This window comes from Hemitrygon akajei, unplaced genomic scaffold (assembly GCF_048418815.1).
Source record: "Hemitrygon akajei unplaced genomic scaffold, sHemAka1.3 Scf000073, whole genome shotgun sequence".
In the NCBI taxonomy this organism is placed as follows: Eukaryota; Metazoa; Chordata; class Chondrichthyes; order Myliobatiformes; family Dasyatidae; genus Hemitrygon; species Hemitrygon akajei.
This window is the reverse complement of record NW_027331959.1, coordinates 3,586,550-3,592,836: the sequence shown is the minus strand read 5'-3', so window position 1 is coordinate 3,592,836 and position 6,287 is coordinate 3,586,550. Positions and strand designations below refer to the sequence as shown.

The 6,287-nt window shown below is 44.4% G+C and overlaps 2 non-coding genes across 2 annotated transcripts; both read left to right on the top strand.

The window, feature by feature from the left end:
* The first annotated feature begins 537 nt into the window (after positions 1-537).
* trnal-caa (transfer RNA leucine (anticodon CAA)) lies at positions 538-651 on the top strand. The gene is made up of 2 exons: positions 538-575; positions 617-651. It is a non-coding gene; the product is annotated as a tRNA-Leu (tRNA).
* A 1,318-nt stretch (positions 652-1,969) lies between these two features.
* Positions 1,970-2,085, top strand: trnal-uaa (transfer RNA leucine (anticodon UAA)). Its single transcript has 2 exons — positions 1,970-2,007; positions 2,040-2,085. It is a non-coding gene; the product is annotated as a tRNA-Leu (tRNA).
* Positions 2,086-6,287: the final 4,202 nt, after the last annotated feature.

Genomic DNA, 6,287 nt, shown 5'->3' with positions numbered 1-6,287 from the left:
CATCCATGATGGAATGATGAAGCAAACTCAGGAGACCGAACGGCCTTTCCGCACGATGTCTTATGTTCTTGTGAACCTTGTCACATCTTCGCTTTCTTCCACAATCATCAGATTATTGGGCCTTATAGTCTACTTATCAACATCCATCTGTAAAGCAGCGTTGCCCGGTATAACTGAACAACCTGTGTTCACTTTGTGTTGACATTGTTGCGATCAACTCCCACCCAGTTTTTAGATTCAGTCCTGTCTATAAACGTTTATTTCTCTGCTTCCCTAAATGTAAAATTATTGAGTCTTCCAAGCGTTCTCATCCATCTCAGCAAACGTCCTTCACAAATTCTGGACGAGACGCGTCTCACGAGTCTTCGATTTGTAATTGTTTTACAGCTTCACTTTCCACAGAAGTTGCCTAACCTGAGAAAATTGTAACACTCTCGCTTTCATTTCCGATTGGCAGGACGATATGCGTGATTGTGTGTCTATAACTTTGCTTCCAAATCAAGCATTCATTCCATTCTCAAACACAACTCAAAAGTTGTTAGGATGGCCGAGTGGTCTAAAGCGCCAGACTCAAGCAATGAAAGTCCTTCTGACAAACGGGAGGGTTCCGGTCTCCATCTGGGGTCGTGGGTTCGAATCCCACTCCTGACATAATTTCTGCAAACAAACCCTGGGTTGTTGAGGTGGATTAGAAAAACGGTTGGAATATAAGACTATGTTTTTGATACTGTTCATCACATTAAAACAGATCACCGTACACCGAACTGTGGGTAAGTGATTTATTCAGAAACAATTTCACGGTGAAGGATCTCGTCCCGAAACGCCGACTGTTTACGCCTGTCCATAGATGCTGCCTGGTCTGCTGAGTTCCTCCTGGCATACTCAGCTGCTCAATATAGTTTCTAAAGTGAAATGATTGGTTGTCGGAATATTCAATGGATGGGCGCGTAGTGTACACTATCACCTTTTGATCAAAAGTCCGGTGTCGGATGGGTAGTAACTGAGACTCCTGTACAATCTACCCGATGGCAGCAGCGCAAAAAGAGCATGGCAGGATGGAGACGACCTCTGACGGTGGATGCTGTTTTCCGATGACATCGTTTTATGTGGATCTGCTTAATGTTTGGCAGTGCTTTTCCCGTGATGGGCTGAGCCGAATTCACTAACTTTTTAAAGATTTTCCTTCAAAGGTACGGTATTTCCGTACCACGTCTTGTTGCAGACAGACAATATACTCTCTACGACACAACTATAGAAGCTCATCAAGGTTTCTGATGTCATGCTGAATCTCCGCAGTCTCCTAAGAAAGTAGAGGAAAGAGTTATACCAACAATTTAAAGTTACTGACGCGCCCCGCCTCTGATCCTCCAAGGAGAACTGGCTCAAGGACCTCTGGTTTTCCCTCTGCTGAGGACAACAATCAGTCCTTGGTCTTGCCGACATAGAGTGGTAGGGTGTTGGCATATCTTGTTTAAAACGATCCCCTCTTAGTTGAACTGTATGCCCTAAGAGGGGATCGTTTAAAGACATGTAAACCCTGGAATGGAGATAACTTCTGCGTGCTCTACCATTATCTATGCCTGAAAATCTAAGAAAAGTCCATCAGATTCCCCCTCACCTCCGATGCTCCAGAGAAAAAGAACAATTTTGACTAAACTCCCGTTATTGCACAAACAGTGTAATTCAGGTAGCATCTTGGTGATGCTCATCTGCACACTCTCCGAATCCGCGTCATCCTTTCTCTGGAGGATGGCCTGAACGGAGTGCAGCACAATTCCAGTGCTGTGATGCTGTACGCTCTGATTCCGCACATGCTCAGCAATCTGAGAAAATGCATCCCGTCCATATTCATTTAAAATCCCAGGATATAGAGTGCGTTTGTATGTATACCCGCTCAACAAAACAGTCAGTCAGACTATTCCGAAATACAGCTGTTTATCTGGCATGTGGAGACAGTACTGCAGAGGCTGTCAGGGTGGCCGAGTGGTCTAAGGCGCCAGACTTAAGGCGAGTAAGTCGCTTCCTAGTAAACGCGAGTGTTCTGGTCTCCACCTGGAGGCGTGGGTTCGAACCCCACTCCTGACAAATACTCTGTTTTTCACGTGCTGTTTTTTATAATGTGACCACTGTAATTTTACTGAGCGACCAAAGCGTGGTCTGTTTGGGAGTATGAGAAAGATACAATTAAGATAAAAATTTTGTTTTAGTCACAACAGAGAGCAGAACAACGGGTTACATGGGATTCAGTCTGCAGAGTTTGATGAGAAAGAGGCCTCGTTGAAGAGTGTCTGTGTCACCTTCTTAACCGTGGCTGTTATTTGGACAGAATGACATTGGGGCCATTCAAACACGTTGTTGGTCTCTGTATTGAAACGTCATTTTACATAGTCGTTCTTAAGCGTACATCTGCCCTGGAGCTCCGTAACATGTGTTTAAAACCTTTCTGGATTTGGGAATATCGGATTGATCATTTTGGACTGGATTATATTCACTTTCCGTTGTTTAACAGGCCACTCTTCCTTGTTTTGCAATGCAGATATTTTAAGTCGTACAGCATGGAAAATAGCCTTCGGCCCAATTGTTTCAAAGTTCAGAGCAGAAAGTAAATTTTGCATCACAGCATATCTATATACATATATCACCATTTGCAGCAATGGGATTGACATTCCTGCGGGCATCCAAGAACCACAATAAAATCCATGAAGGACCGCACTAACAGGACGGTCAAAACACTCAATGTGTACAATACAGCAATCTGTGCAAGTCAAGTGAAAGAATAATGATAATAGCAATATTAATTGTTATTTTACACAATAATCCAGGGCGACTATGAAGCTCACTGGAGTTTGTTTCGATTTAACCTCTCTCAGAGACAACCAGATGAATTACACATTGACAGAGGATCGAATATGCACGATTTGAAATTATTCACGTAAAGCTGAAATACTTAATACAGATAGTAAATATGATTTCAAAAGATATACAAATAAAATCTGGACAAAATCAGCGTATTGGATTAAACGTAAAGAGAGTTGCAATTGAGGTAGCATAATATGTAACAGAACTGCAGGATACAGTACAACTGATGGATGAATACTCTTATTTTATATGTTAATGACTTGGATGCTGGAATTGATGATCATACGAACAGGTTTGCGGTCCAGATGAAGATAGGTGGAGGTGCAGGAAATCTGGAGGAAGTAGAAAGTCTACAAAATGACAGAGGAAGTGGAGGAGAATGGGCAAAGAAGTGGCAGACATAAAACACAGGCACGAAATGTATGGTGCTGCACTTGAGCAGAAGAAATAAAATGGAAGACTATTTTCTAATCGTAGAGAAAATTGGAAAATCTGAGGTGCAAAAGGACTCAACGTTGTTCGTCCAGCATTCCCTGAAGGATAATATGCATGTTGCGAAAGTGGTGAGGAAGGCCAATGGGATGTTCGCGATCATTTCCAGACGAATGGGGTATGGATGCAGCGATGGAATTTTCAGGGTTTAAAATGCACTGATGAGGCTTTGCCTTGAGTACTGTGAGCAGTTTGGAGCCCCTTGTCTGAGACAGGTTGTGTTGACACTGGAGACGGTTCAGAGGTGGTTTAGAAAATTATTCCCGGGTTGAAAGCTTTGTCATGCGAGAAGCATGTGCTGTTTCTGGGTCTCTACTCAGGGGAATTCAGGAGAGTGAGTGGTTCGCGCATCAAATCACCCCTTGGACAGTCTCTATCACTCGTGTCACCCAGCTGACTACTGGACCGTCTCTCCCCGTGTCTATCACTGATGTCACCCAGCTGACTACTGGACCGTCTCTCCCCGTGTCTATCACTGATGTCACCCAGTTGACTACGGGACCGTCTCTCCCCGTGTCTATCACTCGTGTCTCCCGGCTGCTTAGGCGCTCCTGCTCCATGACTAAACTCAGCTTCCCTCTGTTTCATCAGCTGCGGATGAATGTCAGGAACCCCCGCTGGAACCAATCGGCGAGACCTCTCTCGGAAAGGGATGCCCTCGGTTGCTCTAATACTGTGGCAAGTACTCTTAGAGAAATCAAACTCAGAACTGCCAGTGGAAAAGGCGTCTTCGCGTTCCAACACGTTATCAGTTAATCTCCATTTCCATTCCTCGAACATTTCAGCAAATGTAGGGTTTCCGGTCGCTCTAAGCTGCTCCCAGAACGTAACATGACAGGTTTAGACAGGATGCACCTCACAGTTCCTCCTTTCCGCTCATCATCCTACTTAGCAGGAACTTGCACCTTCTCAAAAGCAGCTCTGAACACATGGTGAATGGACAAGGTGTTCAAAAAGTTCTCTCTACTTCTCTCTGCTTGCTCCTTGGAACCTTCTCACAAGAATAAAAAAAGTTCCATCCGTTTCCATAGTCTCAGTTAACCCAACATCTGCTTCCATAAATGCCAGCTTCAACGAAAAGTAGACATTGTATGGGTATTTATCAGTACTAAGCCCCAGAATTCCAAGGGCACTAACAGGCACCAATGGCAAGTACGTGGACACCGATTGTAAATGACACTAGAAGACACTAGACAACAGGATATGACAGCACAATACAGACCCTTCGGCGCTCGATTTTGAGCCAAACCATATATTTCTTCAATCCATTTGCCTGTGCAAGAGGCTCTTAAATACCCCTAATGTTTTAGCCTCCACCACAATACCTGGCAAGTCATTGCAGGCACTCACAACCCTCTGCGTAAAAAAAATTACCCCTGATGTCTCCCATAAACTTCTCTCCCTTAACTTAACTGTGTATGTATGGCCTCTGGTGTTTGCTATTCGTGCCCTGGGAAACAGGTACTGGCTAGCATTTATCTATGCCTCTCGTAATCATGTAGACCTCTATAAAGACCCCTCTCATCCTTCTATGCTCCAAAGAAAAAAGTCCCAGCTCTGCTAACCATGCCTCATAACACTTGTTTTCCAATCCAGGCAATGTCCCTGTGAATCTCCTCTGCACCCTCTCCATACCTTCCACATCCTTCCTATAATGAGGTGACCAGAATGGAAAACAATACCCTAAGTGTAGTCTCACTAAAGTTTAGTAGAGTTGCAACATGACCTCTCTACTCTTGAAATCAATCCCCCTATTAAAGAAGCCTAGCATCCCATAGACCTTCTAAACTATTCTATTAATCTGTGCTGCGACCGTGAGGGATGAATAGATTTGAACCCCAATGTCCCTCTGTTCATCCACACTCTTAAGTAACCGACCATTAACCCTGCACTCAGCCTTCTGGTTTGTCCTTCTAAAATGCATCACCGCACACTTAATCGGATTGAACTCCATCTGCCACTATTCTGGCCAACTCTGCATCCTGTACATACCCTCTTGTAACCTTCGACAACCTACAGCTCCATCCACAACTCCTCCAGTCTTCGTGTCATCCGCAAACTTACTCACCCATCCTCCTGCGTCTTCATCCAGGTCATTTATAAACATCACAAAGAGCAGGGGTCCCAGGACTGATCCTTGCAGCACTCCACTAGTCACCAAACTCCAGGCGGAATACTTTCCTTCCACAACTAGCCCCTGCTTTCCTCCTGTAATTTTTTTTTATCCAAACAGCAAGGATCCACTGATCCCATGCCTCATGACTTTCTGGATGAGTCTCTCACGGGGTACCTTGTCAAATGCCTTGTTAAAATCGATGTAGACGACATCTACCGCCCTACCCTCATCAATTTATTTTGTTACCTCTTCAAAAAACTCAATTGGGCCCGTGAGGCACGATCTTCCCTTCATAAAGCCATGTTGACTATCCTTGAGTAGACTGTACTTCTCCAAATGCTCGTAGATCCTATCCTTAAGAATCCTTTCCAATGGTTTGCAGACCACCAACGTAAGACTCACCGGTCTATACCAGGTCTCACCAGGTTTCTCTGTTACCTTTTTTAACAAGGAAACTACATTAGCCGTTTTCTAATCCTCCGGCACCTCCCCTGCAGCCAAAGAGGATTCAAAGATCATAGCTACTGCTCCAGCGATCTCTTCTCTCACTTGCCACAGCAACCTGGGGTATATCTCGTCCGGACCTGGGGATTTGTGGTTTTTAAGAAGATCCAACACTTCTTCTTCCTTAATCTCCACATTCTTCAGCACACAGGCCTGTTCTATTTCGACCTCACCCTGATCAAGATCCTTTTCACTTATGAATACTGAAGCAAAGTATCCATTTAGTAACTCTCCAACCTCCTGCGCCTCCAGGCACATGTTGACCTCTTTATCCTTTTGCGGACCCATCTTCATTCTTGTCATCGTTGCTCTTCAC